The following is a 25,262-nucleotide window of genomic DNA, read 5'->3' on the forward strand; positions in this document are numbered from 1 at the left end:
CCAATCTGGAAAAGTCTATAAACTGGGCCCGATATGCGGATAAAGGCCTTTCCCAACCAAAGATTATAAAAATATTCCCCCATGTTTTCTTCTAGTATTTTTAATAGCATAAAATATATTCAAGTTCTTCTATCTGGAGTTTACTTTGATGTAAGGAGTGAATTTGGAATCTGGCTTTGTTTTTAACCAAACGAATAGTTAGTTGCCGCAGTCTCATCTTTTTTCCACTGATTCGAAATGCCATCCTTAGGATATATGGTATTCCTGTGCATATTTGAGTGTATGACTTGAGTTCCTATCCATTCTGTTAATCTATATATTCCACAATGTTTAATTAATTGGCTTTATAATTCATTTAATATTGGATTCTTATGGATTACTTGGGAACACAATAATCATACTTTATAGCTCTTAGCCAGGGGAGAAAAGGAAAAATCAGTTACCCTTTTAATGTGAGGACATCTTTTGCCTTTGTCCAGTTCACCATCTTCTCTCTGTGTGTCTTTTCCCACTGGGCATGGTCGCTTCTGGTTTCCTTGGAGTTTCTCTTCCGAATCATTCCAATGGCATTTCGTACTTTATGTGCTTCTGTCATCATAAGGCATCCTGTTCACCACCTCATGACTAATTAGAATATGATATAGTCATGACCATTTGTATATATTAAAAAATCAAATTTCATTCTATACTTTAAAGGAAGTATCAAGGCAAAATTGTGCATCACATGTGGTCACTCTATATTCACTTGGACAATGGAAATCCCCAGCCTTTCTCTTTGACAAATGTTCCCTCCTTCTGACCCTTTTCCCATCTCCCCCCTTCATCTTGCCATCTCATTACTATTTCAGATCTCACATTAAATGTCACTTATTCAGAGAGCTAATGGGTCCCCTGTTATAGGCTCTCATGTATAATAGTTTTCAATTATATATTTAATTATTAGCTTAATATTGATCTCTTTTGATAGATTCTAAATTCCATGATGACTGTGACCATATTTGCTTTGCTGTTTCAGTATTCTCAGTGCCTAATTCAGAACCTGGCACATAGCAAGAGCTCCATAAATCTTTGTTGATTAAACCACAGTTATTCTTATCTCCATAAAAGGAGGCAGCATAAAATCAAGATACGAGCTTGGTTTAAAGTCAGCATGCCTGGGTCTAAATTTCATATACCATTTATTACCTGTATGATCACAGGCACATTATTAAACTTGTCAGTGACTCAGTTTACTTGTCTCTAAATTGGGCAGTTTACTTGTCTATAAAATGGGCATCTGTAGCATAACGTTTTATGAGGATTAAGTATACAGTGTGGTCACAAGAACTCAATGAATGTCAACTATTATCATCATGATCATCATTGAAGTTGTTTGAAGGAAAATAAAGATGGCATGGAAAACATTAAAAATCTCACTTCACATCAAGTTCTTTCTTGAATTCTTTCACATGAGGACAAAAAAAAAATAGTTTGGCAAAGATTCCTAAAAGCATCAACTTCCCAGCAGATGAGAAGAAATAGACACACACCCCTTCCTCTGCAAACACATGAGCCCTTTATTCCTTTAACCAAAAATGCTTCCACTGAGGAAAAATGGCATGGTCACAGGTGAACTTCTAACAGTGCCGGCAAACTTTCTGATGCAGCAACTTACATCTGGCAGAGTCATAGCTAGATTGCATACGAGAGTCATAAGGGACAGTGGCTAGCAGAAGCCTTACATTTGCTGGCAAACTGCTGGCCAGTGATGTCAATTTATCAGCTCCCAATTCCACACCAAATGCCATGATGTGATAAGTACCATCATCTATGTCAGCAGCAGCAGCATCATTACTATAGGAATTGAGCACTTGCCAGTTTAAGCCTCATGGAAAGTTTATTTCCTTATTTGTGAGCTATTTCTCTACCCCAAGGCATGCCTGATTGATATACCTGTGCTTGGCACTGTAACATTTCTGTGGAAAGGAAAAATAGCGAAAAGCAGTTCATTCTTCGACCATTAAAGAAATGAGCAGTTTATGACCACCATGATAAGCAACATATTCATCGTTTAAGTTAAAGAAAAGAGAAAGAAAGCAGCCTCATATCCCACTTATCCTTTTATTACATCAAAATTCTTCAAAAATTAAAGATAAAAAACCTCGTGCTGTACTCCTGAGAGATCATACTTCTTCCTTCCTGAAAATCCTTTCAAGATGCTTCAGAAGCCTGGCCTGATCCTGGAAGGATATGGGAGTGATTCACAGTACTGGGAAGACTCAGTGCTCCCTGATGGCTTTCCTGCCTTAGGCATTTCTTATAACCTGCAGCTTCCACGTTCTGCAGTAGATGGAAGCCAGGCCTCAAAGCACCATCCTGCAAGCAGGAAGTAGTGGTTACAGCAGGCACAAATACGCACTCAATACCGCAGAAGGAAGAACAAAGATGGGCAGGCACTGAAAGGCACAGCAGGAAAAACTGAAAGCTTCTTCAGAATAATAAGAACCCTGACGTGGCTTAAAAACAGAAGGGAAGCAGTTTGAATCATGGCACAGCAAAAGAATGCGAAACAAGACCTCACTCCTGTGGATTTAGCCCTTTCCCTTTTTTTATTTCTGTTTCAGCAGAATTCAGAATGGCTAGTGGCAAGGGTGAGGAGGCCTCTAGGTCAAGACAAAGATGGCTTCTGCTTCAGGGAGCCACGTTGGGGTTCCCATATGAAGTGCTTGCTGACCCCTGAGAAACAGGGAATGGGGGCATGGCTGTCTCTCTATTCAGCGTAGCCATCCTGGAGGACCTCAGGGCAGAGGCTCTTGAACCGGCAGCAACTGCATCTAAGTATAACAAGGTGGCGAGTGTCACGTTCCACCCCTGCCACCTGCCATTCCTGGAGATACAGGTTTGGAGTCTCTCTTAAGGCAACAGTTGCTGCTCATGGTATAATTTCACACATTCACAGTTCTCTGATGGGGAAGAAAGGATAACAGGAAGAACTTAGGTGCCTGAGTTTCTTGTTTCCTCAGAACTCTAGACATTTGAATGATTTTCCAGTAACAGTGATTCCCGTAGCTTGTTTCACTCTGAAAAACACAATTTTGCCTTTCTTTAATTTTATTTCATCAAGTTAGATGTGTGATGACCTTTCTAGAAACCAGTTTCTGCATTTGGTTTTAACTGTATTTAGGCGTTAATGCAGTTTAAAGAAGTTATTAGTCCCGAAGTAGTGGGTTTGAACTGAGTTGACTCTTTTTCATTGTGATGCAGAAGTTGCAGCAACAAACATGTGGTTTTGTACAGATTTATTTCCACTTTAGGGAACAGCAAGTTCATATTCAAAACTTAAAAAAGAAGATGGAGGAAGAGGAAGGGGAGGGGGAAGGGGAGAAGGAGAAGAAGGGACAAAGGAGGAGGAAGAAGAAGTAGGTAGAAGAGAGGTAGGGAGCCCAGGAAGAAAGGGGGGATATCTGAGAACGAGATAGCAGGGGATCCTTTCAGCAGGTAGTTGAAGGAAGTGATATTGTTGAGAAGCCAGTGAGCACCATGAGGCTGCTGGAAGAGGAGTGGGTGGATTGATATCAATCCACTCCTGGCTGCCCCAAACTTTCGAGCGGGCATTCCTTTGGTCATCTGTGGGCAGACGAATTGCCACAGACCAGAGCTCAACAATGAAAAGAAGGGTAAGAAAGTGGCCCATTCTCCTGGGCCAGCCCAGCTGATAGCAGTCCCAGTCAAGACTCCTTCTGGACAAGGAACTTGGCCTAATGCACGCCAACATCACCAGCACTCACTGAATGTTAAAGAACACAAATACTGGAATCGCTTTTCAAATATCTAGCCGTTTCTCTTCAAGCTGTGGGTTGGATTTCCTTTCGCAATATGAACGATGTTCCTGCCAATTTTCAAGTTTACAACTCCAGCTGTTAGGGAGTTATGTAAGAGTGATCAAAGGGCCTCAAGAGTGGAAAATGCGTTTTTCCCCTTGGTTGCATAACTCCCTCAATGGAATAGGCGATGTAATCGAAGCATCGTCTGCCCACTCCCCCTGCCCTTCACCGCTACCTCTAAAAGCAAAAAAAAAAAAAAAAAAAAAAAAAAGACAAAGCAAAAAAGTTCACCTTGGAGGGAAAAAAAAATGTTATAAAAAACATTGGTGGACTCAAATTTAGAATGCCCCAGCATTTCTCAAAAGAAAGTTGCAAATTACTAAAATAGATTAGAAATAGTTATAAAAACAGTAATGAAATAAATTCCCCTCAACTCTAGGGGGCTTTCCCTAAAAAATATGAACTCAGTACATTAAAAATACGGTTCATTATAGCCAGCACAATATTCTAATGTCACTATTTTCTGAATGTCACTCTTCTTATACATCTTTTAGTCCTTTCAGAACAGGGAAATTATCTTTGTGTCATGGCCTCCCCAGCCCCTGACATACAGTAAGATCCAATAAATATCAAAAGCCCGAATAAGGATTATAGAGAACGTGACTTTAGCCATATATCTGCAGAAGCCTAGACATGATGCAATGACAGCTTTTTGAAGTAAGAGTCAGAGGCTTGGTAAAGGCCAAACAGGTGTTATTTGCCCATATTTCCCTTTTTCCTTATGGATCTAGTTTCAAAAAGAATAATGAGAGCTGAGGAAAGTCAGGTGACAAAAAGTGGGCAAAGGTTGCAGTCTCTGTAAGCCCTTAGCAATAACTCCAGAATTTCTTTGGGGTTTCAGACACCAATGTCCTGTCCTTGCCATTTCTGGAAATGTCAGCTACCAGACTGTGTTGACCCCTGCCCAGAGTCCCAGTGGGTAATGATTATGAAAAGCCTGGGCCCAACTGACACCATGTTCCGCTATGAATGGCCCAGTTGCCACTTGGCAAATTATAGTCCCAGATCCAGGATATACTCAGTCAATGGACAGTATAATTTAGATTTATAAGACCTACTTCAAAAATCTAAGGAGGGGGGGCTTCCCTGGTGGCGCAGTGGTTAAGAATCCATCTGCCAATGCAGGGGACACAGGTTTGAGCCCTGGTCCGGGAAGATCCCACATGCCGCAGAGCAACCAAGGCCGTGCACCACAACTACTGAGCCTGCGCTCTAGAGCCCGCAAGCCACAACTACTGAGCTCGTGTGCTACAACTACTGAAGCCTGTGAGCCTAGAGCTTGTGCTCTGCAACAAGAGAAGCCACCGCAATGAGAAGCCCTTGCACTGCAACAAAGAGTAGCCCCCGCTCACCGCAACTAGGGGAAGCCCGCGCACAGCAACAAAGACCCAATGCAGCCAAAAATAAATAAATAAAATAAGTAAATTTTTTAAAGGTTATTAAAAAAAAAAAAAACTAGGGAGATCCATCCTCAGTGAATAGGTTCTACTCCAGCAGGAGGAAGGGGAAGCTAGAGAGGAATTCCAAAGGGCTAGTGAAGAAGACTGGGAAGACAGCAGGATGAGCGGACAGGATGGTCCTTGTTAACTTTAAAGACACATTTGCTGCTTCTTTGTGGGAAGACTGGCACTCATTGCCTTCCCGGTGTTTCCACTCCACCATCTCTATTTGGCCCTTCCACTTTTCTGGTCTTTATCACCTATTGAATGCAATGGAAAAATGTTCAGTTAGAGGACACTGAGACCCTTCTAGCTCTCAGGTTCTCCCATCTGTATGTATTTTAATAACCTTTTCACGGGTCTGTATTCACCCTTTATCTCTTAGTATCCTTCCCTGCTATATAGAAGCATCAGATTACTTTCATTGTTTCACTCTCCTACTCAAAGGCTGAAGATGTCCTCCCACCTTCCCCTAGCCTACTGAATGAAGGTCTGCACCGCTTACCCTGGCTTTCATCAGCCTTTCCAACTGTGGTCTAAACCATTCTCTTCGGCCTTATCTGTTCTCTTGCCTGGAAATACTGCCTTCTTCTGAATCATGCCCATCTTTGGACATCTCGTCTAAGTACATTTAGCCTCATTTCCCCAGGCCCTTGTAGTATCTCAGGCCTTTGAATTCCTGCAGAATGTATGGACGTTCATGTACTGTCAGCTTTCCATGTCTTGCTGGACCCATGGGTTAACTCTCTGTGCAGGCCATGGTGCCTCCTAAATGTCATGGACCTTAAAGGGAGCTCCAGTAGTGAGACCAGCGCTGAGATAGAGTCAGAGGCTTAAGTCTCAGAGCTAACTTGGCCATTTGATGTCTCTGTCATCTTGCTTAAATGATTTCCAACCTGGTCTGAGAAGGGACAGGTACACAACTCAGTTAAGACTTGCCAGAAATCTGGGATCGCAGATTGTTTTAACCTTATATTCAATAGTATAACTTTATGTCTTGGAACAAAAATTATTTTTGTACCAAAAATTATAGAAAGGAAAGTTTAACCAAATCTTGGCTGCAGAGTGCCTGTAGAAAATGACTATTTTGTAAATATTGATGATTCTTAATCAAAGGTTAAAGGCTTGCCCCCCTTAAGGGATAGGGTAGATCAGAATTTCTGGGAAACATGAGATTTTTGTTGTTATTAAAAAGGTAAAAGGTTAAGAAAACTAGCAACTTACTCTATCTTTAATATTACTTTATGTAATGTGGAGAAAACAATAAATTGACCATGGGGTTCTTGTGAAAATTAAATAAGACAAAATATGTGAAAGTATTTGCAAACAGTAAGTTTCTATTTAAAATGTAACATGTACGTATATACAAAAGGTTCTCATTATCTGAGGTTAATTAGTACCATAAAAAGCTTCAACTGAATCCATTGAAAACAGGGCCAAAGTGGACGTAGAAAATGGTGGGAGATAAAAAGTTCAATTTAAACTTGGCTTTGAAATTTATTTATTATTATATTTTTTACATCTTTATTGGAGTATAATTGCTTTACAATGGTGTGTTAGTTTCTGCTTTATAACAAAGTGACTCAGTTATACATATATATATGTTCCCATATCTCTTCCCTCTTGCGTCTCCCTCCCTCCCACCCTCCCTATCCCACCCCTCTAGGTGGTCACAAAGCACTGAGCTGATCTCCCTGTGCTATGTGGCTGCTTCCCACTAGCTATCTATTTTACATTTGGTAGTGTATATATGTCCATGCCACTCTCTCACTTTGTCACAGCTTACCCTTCCCTCTCCCCATATCCTCAAGTCCATTCTCTACTAGGTCTGTGTCTTTATTCCTGTCTTACCCCTAGATTCTTCATGACAATTTTTTTTCTTAGATTCCATATATATGTGTTAGCATATGGTATTTGTCTTTCTCTTTCTGACTTACTTCACTCTGTATGACAGACTCTAGGTCCATCCACCTCACTACGAATAACTCAATTTCGTTTCTTTTTATGACTGAGTAATATTCCATTGTATATATGTGCCACATCTTCTTTATCCATTCATCCGATGATGGACACTTAGGTTGTTTCCATCTTCTGGCTATTGTAAATAGAGCTGCAATGAACATTTTGGTACGTGACTCTTTTTGAATTACGGTTTTCTCACGGTATATGCCCAGTAGTGGGATTGCTGGGTCATACGGTACTTCTATTTGTAGTTTTTTAAGGAACCTCCATACTGTCCTCCATAGTGGCTGTACCAATTCACATTCCCACCAGCAGTGCAAGAGTGTTCCCTTTTCTCCACACCCTCTCCAGCATTTATTGTTTCTAGATTTTCTGATGATGGCCATTCTGACCGGTGTGAGATGATATCTCATTGTAGTTTTGATTTGCATTTCTCTAATGATTAATGATGTTGAGCATTCTTTCATGTGTTTGTTGGCAATCTGTATATCTTCTTTGGAGAAATGTCTATTTAGGTCTTCTGCCCATTTTTGGATTGGGTTGTTTGTTTTTTTTGTTATTGAGCTGCATGAGCTGCTTGTAAATTTTGGAGATTAATCCTTTGTCAGTTGCTTCATTTGCAAATATTTTCTCCCATTCTGAGGGTTGTCTTTTGGTCTTGTTTATGAAATTTAAAACTAAAAATTATTAAGACAACTTATTTACCTTACATCTAATAAACTTTATTATTGTGGCTATGTGCTAAATCTTAGGACAGAGAATTAAAATATTGGGGATTTTTGGCATAATTTATCTAATAAAATTGTATCATAGCACAATACAGTTAGTTCTACTTCCTGTTTGGGTTTCTCCTTTTTTTTCTTTGTAAAAGCTTTGAAAGATTTGTCAGTTTTCTGAAGGACTGGTTTCTCTTTGGAAGTCCCATCATGTCATCATCATTGTCAGTTTTTCTCTTCTTAAATAATTTACTAATAAAACCCTACTAGAATGTCATTTGTCAAGAGCTTTCTTTCTGATTGACTATACTTCCAACTTCAATTTCATCGATGTTAGAAAAGTCTGAATATTTTCTAAATTTGAAAATTTGCTTCTTTTCTTCCCATTGTTTTCCCAATGTATTTTCAGCTGCCTACAATATCAGCTAGCTATCAAAAAACTATTAGACAAAAACATTGCTATTATGAGTGAAGGTAGATTTTAGAGTTAAAGAGGAATGTTGTTGGAATGGATCAATTCATGTTATAAACCGTCAATTTATTAGTTTTTTTGTGTTACGATGACTTGTTTCCCACTGCAACTTTGCATCTGTAAGGCTTTGGAAAATGCATTCTTAGGTTATGGGGACTCCATCTCATTTTTTGTATTTCTAATACAGTCACATACCTAACGCCTTACTGAAATAAGTGCTTGGTTACTTTTGACTGAATACGTAATTGATTGATCAAGTGAGTGAATGAATGGAGAAACTGGAGGAAGAAATGAACAAGGAGCAGCTCTAGATTCCCACTGCAGAATTTACATTTTTAGTAAGAAAGCCACACACAAGAATAGCTAATCTCAGTGAAATAGGTAAACACAACACCAGAGAGGAAAAGGGTTTGAGACTTAGACCCGATTTTTCCATTTACAAAATGGAATCAATTTGTCCAGGGTTCATGATGAAAATGTGTGGGTTCTCACTAGGTCTGTCCCTTGGCAGAGTTGTAAAGGAATAATATTTATAAAAATAAAAATATAATAAAAACTGGCACCTACGCTGTGTTGAGGAACAACTTTGTTTCTTATACACATTATGTTAGAGATTCTCATATCAGGGAGCTCAAGGGGTCTACAAAGCTACAGGATAAACATAGTCATCTCAGGGAAACATTTTACTTAAAGATGTGGAGAGTTGGAAAGAAGAATTATATTTTTGGATAGAATACAAACTAGCTATACATTTTTAGAATAAAACTTGTTTTCTAAGAAATTTTACTTTTGCAGAAGGTCTTGAGGCTATGTCTGAAGGAAGCACCCCACAACCCACCCTTTAAGTGCCCTCCCCTACTTCAGTGGAAAATTTCCGAAAGCTCTCCATCTGTCGTGTCATCCTCTCAACAACTCTACCACACATCTTTGGTTTGCATATGAAGAAACTGAGCTACAGAGAATGAGAGTTTTTAAACTTGTTAGTGATGGAATCCTGCTTTCCCTAACTGCATTGTCTAGTAGGTAAGATGACCCTTCCTGTTCCCATGACTCTCTCTACGTTTTTCTTTCCCTTTGACTGTGTCTCCTCTCCAGATGTCCATTTTCTACAATGACTCATTCCCTAGATTCCTAGAGAAAACAATCTGAGGATTTGTTTTACATTTCAGGGTTCCACAGTGGTTAGGTAGTTCAGACTAGTTGCATTTAAAAAGAGGACTGCTGGGACAGGGTAATGGAATTGCTCTTAGTGGAATTTCTCCACAGACCAATTGGGGCAATACATTAGGTTTTGGTGCCCTTTCCTCAAATGATACTGAATGAAAAATTGTAGACATGTCAGACCAGTTCCTTTTCAAAGGGATGGCCAAAAAGATTTCCAAGAAGTATCGTCACAACCCACCTTCCCAACTTTCCATGTAGACGTGGTGCGTGGGGAGCCAGGCAAGTAAGGGGTCTGCTAGTAGCAGAGAGCAGAAGTTTGCCCATTGCCTCATTCAGTCAACAAATCTTGAGGCCCATTTGACAATAGACACTCTTTCATCAGAGTGAAAAAAGGGTGAATATGCAAAAAGATGAACAATATCTTTCAATAGCTCCAGGGAAAATCTTTTCCCTGAGGGGGAACCGAGATCCATTTCAGGAGCCTGCAGAGATCTGTTGTCTCAGCATCCTACAAGACTGAAATAATAGCCCTGCTCCCACCTTTCTGCAGCACAGAAAGTAGAGCCATTACCTGCAGATGTTTGGTCCATTTGCAATATTTTAGAAAGTCATTTGGCTCTTCTAAAACATAGGAATTTATGAGTTGAAAACAGGCTTAGAATCTCCAGGATTGGCCCAGCACTCCAACTTGTGGATAAACCACAACAGGACATGATATTCTTTCTTGCTAAGTTCCTATATAATTCTGGTTTGAATATGCCCGTACTTGTGGTTTCTATTTCTGCCCTAGTTTTGCTTCCCAAACTTCAGAATGTTTGGGTATCAGTCTCTCAATCTGTCTCTCTTGCTCTCTCTCCTGTGCACACGGGTGCGCACGCACACACACACACACACACACACTTTATTTCTTACATTGGGATTTCTTTCTACATGACAGTTAGAGGATTGCAGAAACCAGAGGCCAGAGGCCCTATCTGACCAGTTAACCAGGGCTTTCTAAGGAAAATATGATAGAAATTGTTTATCTGAAGGTTTGTCCAAAGAGCAAACATGCAGGAGCCTACACTGAGGCTATTAGGTGAAGAGTAAATTATTGTTTATATGAAGAATTGTGAGGAGAGGCCAAATTGATAAATAGCAAGCATTCGTGTGGTTCAGACTGTATGACAGGTACCTTCCTATATATTTTAAATAATACTCCTAACAAGCTCATTATATGCAGAACTATTACTATCCCCACCATACAAATGAGAAAGGAGGCACAGAGAAGTTACGTCACTTGCTTAACACACAGCTAACTAATGATAGAAGCAGATTTTGAACCCAGGCATTTAGGCTGCCAAGTTCATGCTTTTTACTACTCTCCAGGGCTGCTTTCCTAGGAAATGGTGAGACTTTATTTATTCATCCATTATAACCTAAGCCCTCTATTCTCATTTTTTCTTCCTTTCCCCCCATTCTTTTCTTTTTCTCTCTATCCCACCATTTATCCCAACATGAAACCAGTCCTTTTTTAAGCATTGGCTATACTTAACCTAGCAAGTTGTTCCTCATTTCATCCAGCAAGTAAGAGGACATTTCTGTTGAAGATACTTAAAGATAGAAGTAAGATCTGCTTATTTAAAACATACATAGAAAATAAACAATTTCTTTTCTTTATGAGTCTTAGAAGAATCTATCTTCTGAGGGTTAGTAAAAACTTCCCTACTTTGCTCTTACTTTCTGGATTGCAAAACAACCTTAAGATTTTTGTCTTTATCAGTCTTCCTTAACATTTTAAGTGCTTGAGTCCAGTCCTTATTGGTTGGTTTATGGTTGGACTCAATTCAGCCGAAATTCTGTAACCCACATATTATCCACTGAACTGAAGCCCTTGCTGGTTCCTTATTCTATCCTCTGAATTGTAGTCATTTCCATGGTAATTTTCTTATTTCTGGGGTATGTTTTTTTGAGATTCTGTTTTTGAGTTTCCCATCAAACCAAAAACAGATTTCTCTTTTCCATTCCAGCCCATTCTGTTCTTTTAAGGTGGAGGTCAGCTGTGAGGCAGAGCTGGTTTCTACTGCCTACCAGTCTGTCAGCCGCTGGAAGGCTAGATAGCATCTTTGCTTCCTGATGCCTGGCAATGCCTAGCATGTAACAGTTGCTTAGTAATTGCAGGTTAAATGAATGAAAGACTGAATATGGGAATCTTTTCCTCTATGTTGGCCATCTTCCTATTTCAGACTTTGGAGATAATATCCCCCTCCAATTTACTCAAGAATTCTTCCCCACTATATATGCCATTATTAAATTTGTAGAATCCTAAACTGAGAATGGGTAGATGATGTAAGCCAGCCAGCTTCCTTATAGTTCAGATATCCTCTGCCAAACTATTGAATCAAAACCCCGTCCCAAAATGTTGCTAATTGCTGAAGATTGGTGATGGGTACATGAAAGTTTATTACATTATTTTCTCTATTTTTGTGTATGTTGAAAAATTTGCATAACTTGTTAAAATCTGCCTACATGGAATGTCACAGTTAAATTAGGAAAATAGTGATTTTAAAGGAAGTGGTTAGTATAAAGGAGTCCACTCAAATCTTCCAGGTATCATTGCGAAAGGAGCTATTTATATTTCTTTTACCTGTAATAGAGTACTGATTTAAAAGTTTAGTTAGAGCTGGCAAAAGCATTTTAATTTAAAACCAGATAACTTCTTTGAAAATAATATTTATTCTTTATATTCCTTATGGAATACAGTGTCTGGGGGACTGTCTTACCACAAAGTGGTCAATCAGTTCCAAAATGCTGAAGGAATCTAGGTTGTAATGCTGACATTTTCTAAGGACTTAAAACATAAAATGGTACCAGTGAGAAAATTAACTGGAAACTTTAAGCATATATGATAATGCTGTATGTATGCATGTGTGTGGCTATATGTTAGACAAATATTTACAGCAAGAGATCTTTCCACTTAAGGGAAATGGGAAGATGTTAGCTGTAGCCATTAAAATTGCAAACACTGATGGTTCAGAAATGTTCAAACAGCAGGTTCCTGTTTCTAGCCCTGCAATTAGACTCTTCTATACAGTTGTGTTAACTGAATAACAGGCATTATGATATCTTTATCTATGTTAAGATATCTACTTCAAACAGACTGGACAATGGCTTTTTACTGTAGTAATGACCTTTAGCTTATTGGAATATTTTTAAAAATTGAAATAACTTACACAAAGAAAGGAGGTAAACATAAGCTAGAATTCCTTGGTGTTCAGGATTTTTAGAAGAAAGTGGGATCCAGGCTGCATAGACCTGTGATTCAGTATCCACTGCTTGCTCTCAGCATACATGTTTCTGAAGTTCTCTGGTGTCTCAATTTCCCACTTTGTTTAACATGCAGAGATCATTCACTTCACAATTAAAACGAACAATTTACAAATACATACAAGGATTATTCTTACATTTCCCACTGGGGTTTTTTCTCAAACATGCAATATCTGAAGAAATTGGTCCAAACCCCTTGAGAAAAACAACACTTATTCCTACTTGAAATTTAGTCCCTTCTTTTTTGTGAGGAGGGCTGGTTTGTGTTTGATAGCTTTCTGTCACCATATGTATTCCTTAGTAGTGTGAAGATTTAAGAAGCTTCTGAAATTGAGTGTTAGCAGAGATACATGTCCACCTACATAGATGTGAGGACAGGGGCATCAGAGGAGATGTGAATACATCTGCAAATGACAGGTGTCTCAGTAAGGTGATGGCTGGCGGGAATGCTGGTGAGATTGGCTACCCCTGCACATAGGACCCGAGGCCCCAACAGAGTACACATGGGGAGGCTACAGCCATCTTTCAAGGACAAAAAACTTGAATTCTCTCCAAAATCAGAGATTGGCATGGTCTTGGACCAGGTATTCGGCAATATGAATAGCTCATTTTAAGACGCTGTGCACATCTTATCTGATTTGAATTGATTCAGTATGACTTTTCCAGAAGACTTTAAAAACCGAGTAAATATTAAGCTGTTCTCACTGCGTTAGCCAAGTGCAATTAATTTTGGTCAATATAATCCTAACAAACTAAGATGCTACAAATGGAACGTTCTGAGTTCCGCTGACCCACTTCAAATGAAAGTATGTGCAACTGAAGCCAATTGCATAACTAGCTGGGCATAGTCAATTATCTGTTTTAACAATTACTTTACTGCATGTCTCCATGTTAAACATATGCCCGACTATCAACCCGTCTGAAGCTCTAATACGCTAAAGTACAGCATTCAACTCCTAGTCCTTGCGGGAGGACAACCTTTGATCACAAATCCCTTTGGCCATCCACTCTCTGTTACCAGATCAAAAATAAGGGTATTTATTTCATTTGGCATAGATTGGAAAATTAAATCAACACATCACCAAACACAAGCTCCAGAAGATGTGGCTCAGGCAAGGATCATAGTGCAGTCCCAGAGAAACAGTTTTATGGCACATAAAGTTTTTATTATGCATAAACTCTAAATTTATTCTTAATTTTTTTCAAGGCTGTCAGTGGGAGGATTGCTGGCCTATAGCAAATTACAGATTGTAAAAATTGTTTCACAATGAAGCAACATCTTTTTCCACAGTGACTATGGTCCAAGTTCTCACAGCAGTGTTCTTACCACACTGGGTCATGGCCAGGTATCTTGGAGGTTAGACAAATACAGCCAGCTAAGGAAATCCTAAATGATAGTTCTGTCACAATATTCTTACCCACCTTCCTCCCAGACCCCAAACCACTGGCTTCCCTGACAGTGGGCCAGGATACATCCTTCGCTTCTGCCCCATTTTTTCACACAATAGCCAGCATTCTGTGCTGCTCTTGGCCCATGGCTTGTCTTATGCTCCTGGGACCTTGGAATTCATCTAGCAGTGAGGCTCTCATAACCCAAACTTCCTGTGCTGACTTCAAACACACACACAAACACCAGGACCGGCACTCATGGAGCAAGAAAATAACACAAAATACACAAACTCTCTCCTCAAATCGGCCAGCAACATCCTAATAAATCCTCCCTTGTTGCCTTGGGTGGAAGAAACACTTCTGGGATCACTTCTTCTCTACTTGTGGAATGAAGCATCCTCCAAACCCCAAAAATGTAGCCTAGATTCTTCGTAGGCAGCCTCTTTACTAAGCTAAAAAGATAGTTTCTTTAATAAAAAGTTACTCTCTGAAGATTTTAACACAATCCCCTTTTTGAGCACCCAATTTTACTTCCCCCCAAATCTGTTTGCTTTCTGCAAAAGCTTACACTCCTGTAGAGGAAATATAGATACACATGCAAATAATCATAATATGGGACTTCTATGCATCAGAACCTGAATACATAGAACTCAGATTTCTTCTAGCAAACACTTTAAACAATCGCAATTAGATTTTCTGCTCAAGGGATGGAAAACCCTCCTGAGAAAAGTGAGATTTGAATTCAACCCTGAAAGGATACATTCAACCAATATAGCCTCAGGAAAAGCTCTTCCTCTCCCCTATCATACTTTCCAAGGAAGAAGTATGAACTTTGTAGAAATAGTAGGGATCTGTAGCTGAAAGTTACTACTTAGAGGAGGAGGGGAACTGAGATTCAGCTGGTCCATACTTTGCAAAGCCAGTGCTTGAATGCCCAAGGCCTGACTGTGCCCAATCATCTCCCTTCTGCCCCATGTACTTTTTACCGGCAACTCTGAGTTCCTTAGGCAGAAGTTGCATTGAGTAGATCTAGTCCCAGCTTTAGACAAGGGAGTCTAAACAGCAGCCTTCATTTTTATTTGTCCTATTCATGGCATCTGTCCAAAGTCACTGGAATGGCAAGTCAAGGTAAATGTTATGATTTCCCTCTGGCCCACCAGAGTCAAAAGATCCCCTCCTTTTGCTGTGGGCAGTGGGGGCCAAAGTGGGGATAGAGGCTGTCATCAAAGACACTCAAAGACTCCTCCAATTCTGGACCTGTCTTCTGGCTATCATGAAATTCTTTCTTTCTCTAGAATTGAAACTCATGCCTTAAAAAAGTATATCTCTGGCAAAAGTAAACACACTTTCTATTTATGGACCAATAGCAGAAAAAAAGCCATTTAGAACCCAAGTACTCCTAAGAAAATTAAGATCTTTGGGTAACAGGACCTCAAAACAGCACAGTATGCAGCAAGCCACTGTGAGTCATATTTTCCATCAATAAAAAGTTCTTAAAACTTGTGTGAGCATTAATTGGACAAAGATCATAGAGCTCCAGATAATTAGAAGAGCATTGGCTCCCAGACTGTGATAAGATGAATACGTTTGAGCAAGTTTCTTAAAAGTCTGCTGAACCAAACATGGTTAGGATCTGGGTGGTGCCTTTAAGGATACAGAGCACATGTGTGTCTTGCTCAGGACCAGAGGCCTCGTATGAGTCTTCTTATGTAGTATGATTTGGGAAGACCGGATAAAAAGCCCTTTAGTGCTTCTTTCAGGAGAGGTAACATTTATGCCATCAGAGAGTCATTATTTGGGGTTAGGATTTTGGTTATTAATTTTTTAATGAAATGCACATACTCCTGGGTAGCAGTATGACATTAGCATTAACAACCAGTTGAAATGGCAAATCAGTAATTTCTCTAGAGAGTGAGAGAATGAGTCAGAGGGTGTGAATTTTGGTGGAAAGATTATTTCACACTGTGTCAGAGAGGGGCTCGGCAGAGTGAGAACGGTGAGCATATAAATCCTACTAAGAGGAATCCTGGATAGCCAAAAATTTAACACAAAGTACTAAATCTCTACTGGCATGAGTTCCTCTATCCCTCAAATTACAATACCCAGGACTCAAGTTTCCCCCAGCAAAGACTTTAGATAAATGCAGCTAGATTGTTTCAATTACATTATAGACATATATTATCAATATGTAGCATGTATAGGTAAATATACAGTTTCATGACATGCAAGCCTGTGGTCTTCTCCCTTAGTCGGGATGTTTCCATCCTACCCAATCCCAGACAAAGGATAAGATAAACAACCAACCAACTCTGCTGGAGGCATCGCAGGCATTACCAGCCTGTTCATAACAATTGCCCAAACTTTCTTATTTTCTTGCCAGTTTTGCTCCTGTTTCTTGCTCCTGCTTTCTTCCAGTTCTGCTCATCCCTAACTGGGTGTCTAGCTGTGTGTCTGGTTGTGGCTGATGCATTTTGCAAGTGAGTTTTGTTTCTCTGGTTAGGTTTTATACCTGACTTAAGCTCACTACAACAATTCTGCTTCCTGAGCACTGAGTAAAATCTCTACAAAACACAGTTTGGCTCTGACGTTGCTTGGAGGGGTTCTGGGAGGGCAAGGTCCTGGGAGTCCTGACTGAGACACCTCTGCTGCTGTGGTCAGTAGGTGTGCCATATTGTATTCCTATGATGGCTTTTTCCCATAGAGGAGAATGATGGAGATCTTGGCTCCCAGGTAATGTCAGCCCAAAGAAGCTTGGAGAATTTATAGCAGAGAAGGTTATAGTAATATTTTAATGGCATTCGTTTGTCTGTCTTGACACTAATTACAAAAGTAGCATGTTATTGTAGAAAATCTGGAAAATAAAAAACAGTAAAAAAAAAGATAATCTAAAATTATCCATAATGCTATCTCCCAGACATAATATTTGTTCACATTTTAGTTTATAATTTTCCAATATTATTTCTTGTATGTAAGTACATGTTTATGTAGCTAAATTAGTCACACTAATCATTCTGTTTTGTTTTCACTTAATTTCATTTAATATATTCAATGACTATTTCCTATGTTGTTAACTGATTATATTAAATTTGAAAGTCTTTTATAAAAACTCCATGAGTTCAATATAATGGGAATCTGGCTATGAATAAATATGACAGACATAATTAAACAAATAAGTAGGTCTACTAGAGATAACTATAAAGCACAATCTAAACACAACTTTGTGACCTAGACTCTTTCTGAGGCAGCATCACTTAGGGGTGGTGTTCCTCAGTGGTAAACCCAGATCATAAGGCAAAGACAGAACTTCACTCTAGAGCATTGGACTTGAAGTCAAATACTCTACTATACAAGTTGAAACCAGGGGTACATTCTTCAACAAATTCCTTGGACTTTCTCTTTATTTTTATTTTACATTGGAGTATAGTTGAGTAACAATGTAGTGTTAGATTCAGGTATACAGCAGAGTGATTCACTTATACATACAAATGTATCTATCTTTTTCAAATTCTTTTCCAATTTAGGTTATTACAGAGTATTGAGCTGAGTTCCCTGTGTTATACAGTAGGTCCTTGTTGGTTATCTGTTTTAAATATAGCAGTGTGTGCATGTCAATCCCAAACTCCCAATCTATCCCTCCCCCCAACCCTTTCCTCCTGGTAACCATAAGTTCATTCTCTGAGTCTGTGCATCTGTTTCTGTTTTGTAAATGAGATCATTTGTATCATTTTATTTTAATTCCAAGTTTAAGCGATATCATATGATATTTATCTTTCTCTGTCTGACTTACATCACTTAGTATGATAATCGCCAGGTCCATCCATGTTGCTGCAAATGGCATTATTTCATTCTTTCTTATGGCTGAGTAATATTCCATTGTATATATGTACCACATCTTCTTTGTCCATTCATCTGTTGATGGACACTTAGGTTGCTTCAGTGTCTTGCCTATCGTAAACAGTGCTGCAATGAAAACTGGGGTGCATGTATCCTTTCGAACCATGGTTTTCTCTGGATATATGTCCAGGAGTAGTATTGCTGGATCATATGGTAGCTCTATTTTTAGTTTCTTAAGGAACCTCCATACTGTTCTCCATTCTGGCTGTACCAATTTACATTCCCACCAACAGTGTAGGAGGGTTCCCTTTTCTCCACACCTTCTCCAGCATTTATTGTTTGTAGATTTTTTGATGATGGCCATTCTGACCAGAGTGAGGTGATATCTCATTGTAGGTTTGATTTGCATTTCTCTTATAATTAGCGATGTTGAGCATCTTTTCATGTGCCTCTTGGCCATCTGTATATCTTCTTTGGAGAAATGACTATTTACGTCTTCTGACCATATTTTGACTGGGTTGTTGGTTTTTTTGATATTGAGCCACATGAGCTGTTTGTAAATTTTGGAGATGAATCCCTTCTTGGTTGCATCATTTGCAAATATTTTCTCCCGTTCTGTGGGTTGTCTTTTCATTTTGTTTATAGTTTCCTTTGCTGTGCAAAAGCTTTTGAGTTTAATTAGGTCCCACTGGATTATTTCTGTTTTTATTTCCATTACTCTAGGAGATGGATCGAAAAAGATATTGCTGTGATTTATATCACAGTGTTCTGCCCATGTTTTCCTCTAAGATTTTTATAGTATCTGGTCTTACATTTAGGTCTTTAATCCAGTTTGAGTTTATTTTTGTGTATGGTGTTAAATAATGTTCTGATATCATTTTTTTACATGTAGCTGTCCAGTTTTCCCAACATCATTTATTGAAGAGACTGTCTTTCCTCCATTGCATAATCTTGCCTCCTTTGTTGTAGATTAATTGACCATAGGTGTGTGGGTTTATTTCTGGGCTTTCTATCCTATTCCACTAATCTGTTGGGTTGGCCAAAAAGTTTGTTCAGGTCTTTCTGTAAGATGGTCTGGAAAAAACTGAACAAACTTTTTGGCCAACTCAATATATTTCTGTTTTTGTGCCTGTAGCATACTATTTTGATACTGTAGCTTTGTAGTATAGTCTGACGTCAGGAAGCCTGATTCCTCCAGCTCCATTTTTCTTTCTCAAGATTGCTTTGGCTATTCAGGGTGTTTTGTGTTTCCATAAAAATTTTAAGATTACTGTGTTCTACTTCTGTGAAAAATGCCATTGGTAATTTGATAGAGATTGCATTGAATCCATAGATTACCTTGGGTAGTATAGTCATTTTGACAATATGGATTCTTCCCATCCAAGAACATGGTATATCTTTCCATCTGTTTGTGTCATCTTCAATTTCTTTTATCAGCGTCTTATAGTTTTTGGAGAACAGATCTTTTGCCTTCTTAGGTAAGTTTATTCCTAGGTATTTTATTCTTTTTGATGCGATGGTAAATGGGGTTGTTTCTTTTTTTAGAATTTCCTTTTCTTTATTTTTTCAGCTGCATTGGGTCTTAATTGCGGCATGTGGGGTCTTTGTTGAGGCATGTAGGCTCTTCCGTTGTGGCGTGGGCTCTTCGTTGTGGCATGTGGGTTTCTCTAGTTGTGGAGTGCGGGCTCCAGGGCGTGTGGGCTCTGTAGTCGTGAAACATGGGGTCCAGAACACATAGACTCTGTAGTTTGTGGTACATGAGCTCTTCCATTGAGGGATACAAGCTCAGTAGTTGTGGTGTGGGGGCTTAGTTGCCCCACAACATGTGGGATCTTAGTTCCCCGAGCAGGGATTGAACCTGCGTCCCCTGCACTGGAAGGCAGATTCTTTACCACTGGACCACCAGGGAAGTCCCCTGGGATTGTTTCTTTAATTTTTCTTTCTGATTTTTATTGTTACTGTATAGAAATGCAACAGGTTTCTGTGTATTTATTTTGTATCCTGCAACTTTACAGAATTCATTGGTGAGCTCTAGTAGTTTTTTAGTAGCATCTTGAATGTTTTCTATGTATAGTATCACATAATCTGCAAACAGTGACATTTTTACTTGTTCTTTTCCAATTTGGATTCCCTTTATTTCTTTTTCTTCTCTGATTGTCATGGCTAGGACTTCCAAAGCTCTGTTGAATAAAAGCAGCAAGGGTGGACATCCTTGTCTTGTTCCTGATCTTAGAGGAAATGCTTTCAACTTTTCAATGTAGAGTATGATGTTAGCAGTGGGCTTGTCACATGGCTGTTATTAGGTTGAGGTGTGTTCCTCTATGTCCACTTTCTGGAGAAAGTGGCCTGTAATTTTCTTTTTTTGTGGTATCTTTGTCTGGTTTTGGTATCAGGGTGATGATGGCCTCATAGAATGAGTTTGGGAGTATTTCTTCCTCTGGAATTTTTTGGAATAGTTTCAAAAGGATAAGTGTTAGCTCTTCTCTAAATGTTTGATAGAATTTACCTGTGAAGCCATCTGGTCCTGGACTTTTGTTTGTTGGGAGTTTTTTAATCACAGTTTCAATTTCAGTACTTGTGATTGGTCTGTTCGTATTTTCTATTTCTTCCAGGTTCAGTCTTGGGAGATTGTACCTTTCTAAGAATTTGTCCATTTCTTCTAGGTTGTCGATTTTACTGGAATATAGTTGCTTGTAGTAGTCTCTTACGATGCTTTGTATTTCTGTGGTGTCTGTTATAACTTCTCCTTTTTCATTTTTAATTTTATTGATTTGAGCCCTCTCCCTTTTTCTTGATGAGTCTGGCTAAAGTTTTATCAATTTTGTTTATCTTTTCAAGGAACCATCTTTTAGTTTCATTGATCTTTTATATTGTTTTCTTTGTCTCTATTTTATTTATTTCTGCTCTGATCTTTATGATTTATTTCCATCTCCTAACTTTGTGTTTTGTTTGTTTTTCTTCCTCTAGTTCCTTTAGGTGTAAGGTTAGGTTGTTTATTTGAGATTTTTCTTGCTTCCTGAGGAAAGATGGTATTGCTATAAACTTCCCTCTTAGAACTGCTTTTGCTGCATCCCATAGATTTTGGATCATCGTGCTTTCTTTTTCATTTGTCTCTAGGTATTTTTTATTTCCTCTTTGATTTCTTCGGTGATCCATTTGTTGTTTAGTAGCATATTGTTTAGCCTCCACGTGTTTGTGTTTCTTAGAGTTTTTTTCTTGCCATTGATTTCTAATCTCATAGCACTGTGGTTGGAAAAGATGCTTGATATGATTTCAATTTTCTTAAATTTACCAAGGCTCACTTTATGGCCCAGCATGTGATCAATCCTGGAGAATATTCCATGTGCACTTGAGAAGAATGTATATTCTGCTGCTTTTGGATGGAATGCTCTATAAATATCAATTAAGTCCATATGGTCTAATGTGTCATTTAAGGCCTGTGTTTCCATACTGATTTTCTGTCTGGATAATCTGTCCATTGATGAGAGTGGGGTGTTAAAATCCCCTACTATTATTGTATTACTGTCGATTTCTCCTTTTATGGCTGTTAGTATTTGCCTTATATATTGAGGTGCTCCTATGTTGGGTGCATAGATATTTACAATTGTTATATCTTCTTCTTGGATTGATCCCTTGATCATTATCTAGTGTCCTTTCTTGTCTCTTGCAACAGTCTTTATTTTAAAGTCTATTTTGTCTAATATGAATATTGCTACTCCATCTTTCTTTTGATTCCCATTTGCATGGGATGCCTTTTTCCATCCCCTCACTTTCAGTCTGTATGTGTCCCTAGATCTGAAGTGTGTCCGTTGTAGACAGCATATATACAAGTCTTGTATTTGTATCCATTCAGCCAGTCTATGGCTTTTGGTTGGAGCATTTAATTCAGTTATGTTTAAGGTAATTATCAATATGTATGTTCTTACTGCCATTTTATTAATTGTTTTGGATTTGTTTTTGTAGGTGTTTTTTCCTCTCATCCTGTTTTGTTCTCTTCTCTTGTGATTTGATGACTAATTTTAGTGTTGCGTTTGGATTCCTTTTTCCTTTTTTTGTGTGTGTATCTACTGTAGATTTTCTGTTTGCATTTACCATGAGGTTTTGATATAGAAGTCTATATATGAACAAGATTGTTTTAAGTTGCTGGTCTTTTAATTTCAAATGCATTTCCAATATCCTGCATTTGTGCCCTCCTCACAATTGCTGGTTTTGATATCATATTTGTGTGCAAATGATTTACAACCTTTACTGTATTTGTGCCTTTACCAGTGACCTTTTTCATTTGAAATTTTCTTGTTTCTAGTTGTGGTTTTTTCTTTTCCGCCTAGAGAATTTCCTTTAGCATTTGTTGCAAAGCTGGTCTGGTGGTGCTGAATTTTCTCAGCTTTTTCTTGTCTGTAAAACTTTTGATTTCTCCGTGGAATCTGAATGAGAGCCTTTCTGGGTAGAGTATTCTTGGTTGTAACTTCTTCCTTTTCATCACTTTAAATATATTGTGCTACTCCCTTCTGGCCTGCAGAGTTTCTGCTAAGAAATCAGCTGATAACCTTATGGGAGTTCCCTTGTATGTTATTTGCTGCTTTTCCTTTGTTGCTTTTAATATATTTTCTTATCTTTAATTTTTATCAGTTTGATTACTATGTGTCTTGGTATGGTCCTCCTTGGGTTCATCCTGTGTGGGACTCTCTGCGCTTCCTGGACTTGGGTGACTGGTTCCTTTCCCATATTAGGGAAGTTTTCCGCTATTATCTCTTCAAATGTTTTCTCAGGTCCTTTCTCTTTCTTCTCTCCTTCTGGGACCCCCTATACTGTGAATGTTTATGCATTTAATGTTGTCCCAGAGGTCTCTTAGACTAGTCTCATTTTTTTTCATTCTTTTTTCTTCATTCTGTTCCACGGCAGTGAATTCCACCATTCTGTCTTCCAGGTCACTTATCCGTTCTTCTGCCTTACTCAGTTATTCTGCTATTGATTCCTTCTCATGTGTTTTTCATTTCAGTTATTGTATTGTTCATCTCTGCCTGTCTGTTCTTTAGTTCTTTTAGGTCTTTATTAAACATTTCTTGTATATTCGCGAATCTGTGCCTCCATTCTTTTACCAAGATCTTGGATCATCTTTACTATCATTACTCTGAATTCTTTTTCAGTTAGATTGCTATCTCCACTTCAGTTAGTTGTTCTTCTGAGGTTTTATCTTGTTCTTTCATCTGGGACATATTCCTCTGCAGTCTCATTTTGTCTAACTTTCTGTCATTGTGGTTTCCATTATGCAGGCTGCAAGGTTGTAGTTCTTCTTGCTTCTGCTGTCTGCCCCATGGTGAATGAGGCTGTCTAAGAGGCTTGTGCAGGCTTCCTGGTGGGAGAGACTGGTTCCTGCCCACTGGTGGGTGGAGCTGGGTCTTGTCCCTCTGGTGGGCAGGGCCATGTCAGGGGGTGTGTTTCTTGGGCACCTGTTTATTCAAGGAGACTTTGAGCAGCCTGTCTGTTGATGAGTGGTGTTGTGTTCCTGCCCTGTTGGTTATTTGGCCTGAGGCATCCCAGCACTGGAGCCTACAGGCTGTTGGGTGGGGCCAGGTCTTGGTGAGAGAATGGTTGCCTTCAGGAGGGCTCATGCCAATGAGTACTTGCCAGAACTGCTGCTGTCAGTGTCCCTGTCCCTGCAGTGAGCCACAGCCACTCCCTGCCTCCACAGGAGACCCTCCCATACTAGCAGGTAAGTTTGGCCTAGTCTCTTATGAGGTCACGACATTTTCCCCGGGTCCTGGTGCACACAAGACCATGTGTGCACCCTCCAATAATGGAGTTTCTCTTTCCCACAATCCTGTGGAATTCCTATGATCAAACCCTGCTGGCCTTCAAAGTCAGATTCTCTGGGGGCTCCTCCTCCCCTTGCCAGATCCCCAGGTTTGGGAGCCTGACATGGGGCTCAGCACTTTCACTCCTGTGGGAGAAATTCTGCAGTATAATTTTTTTCCAGTTTGTGAGTGACCCACCTGGCATATATGGGATTTGATTTTCGCAATTGCACCCCTCCTACCATCTCTTTGTGACTTCTTCTTTGTCTTTGGATGTAGGGTATCTTTTCTGGTAGGTTTGAGCGGTTTTTTTTGTCAGTGGCTGTTCAGCAGTTAGCTGTGATTTTGGTGTTTCCGTAAGAAGGGGTGAGTTCACATCCTTCTACTTCACCATTTTGTCCAAAATATCTTCCTTGGACTTCTTTAGACTATTTTCCCATCTATAAAACTAAACTTATAGTCACTGCTATGTAGGGTGAGGATAAATGAGATAATGCTTTGTGAACTGGGAAGTGGTAAGCAAATGCAATGATTCATTGTTATTGTAATAGAAGGTTGGTTAAGAGTGCTGCCTTTTAGTTTCCATTAAGTTTACCTTATTGCCTTTTTGGGGCAGGAGAGAAAGTTTTCCAAGAAATCTCCAGGTCTGTGAATTTCCTCTTTCCTAATAACAGCATGGTAGACATTCCTGATTTTTTTCCCTGTTAAGATCATCAGGGTGGATGTTTCCTAGGCTTGTTTTTTTTTTCCAAGGTCGTCTTTCTAAAAACAAACAGAAAACAAAAATAAGTACAAAGTAAAACAAAATAAACAAAAATATTCACTAATTCAAAAATCTTATATGCTTTCACTGACTTAACCCAGGATATTAAATATAAGACTCTCTATCTAGAAGCCTAAAATAGACTTATATTACAGGACATATTTAGAAAATGACCTAAAACTGGGTGTTCCTCCACCAGTAACATCAAACACTAACTTCTTAATTGCCCATGTACATGTGTGGAATGGAAGAAAGGGATCTAGAAAATGATGAAATATGCAAAAATGAGAAACCTGTGGCACTCCACTATACTTAAAAGGCTATAAAACAGATCTAAGTAGATTTCATGTTGTATCTTGCAGACTAAAATTAATGCATTTATGGTGACAGTTACCTATTGTCTTGTGCCCTTCTCTGCTTGATGTGTGTTAATTTTGGTGCTGATTCTCAACTAGATCATGAGCTCAGTGAGGGCAGGATTTACTTAGTAAACTCTGAGGCTCCCATGAGTCTTGTCACAGAAGAAGGAGCTCATTAAAATCTACTGATCCAAGATATA

Source organism: Grampus griseus, assembly GCF_964374135.1.
Source record: "Grampus griseus genome assembly, chromosome: 3".
NCBI classification, from domain to species: Eukaryota; Metazoa; Chordata; class Mammalia; order Artiodactyla; family Delphinidae; genus Grampus; species Grampus griseus.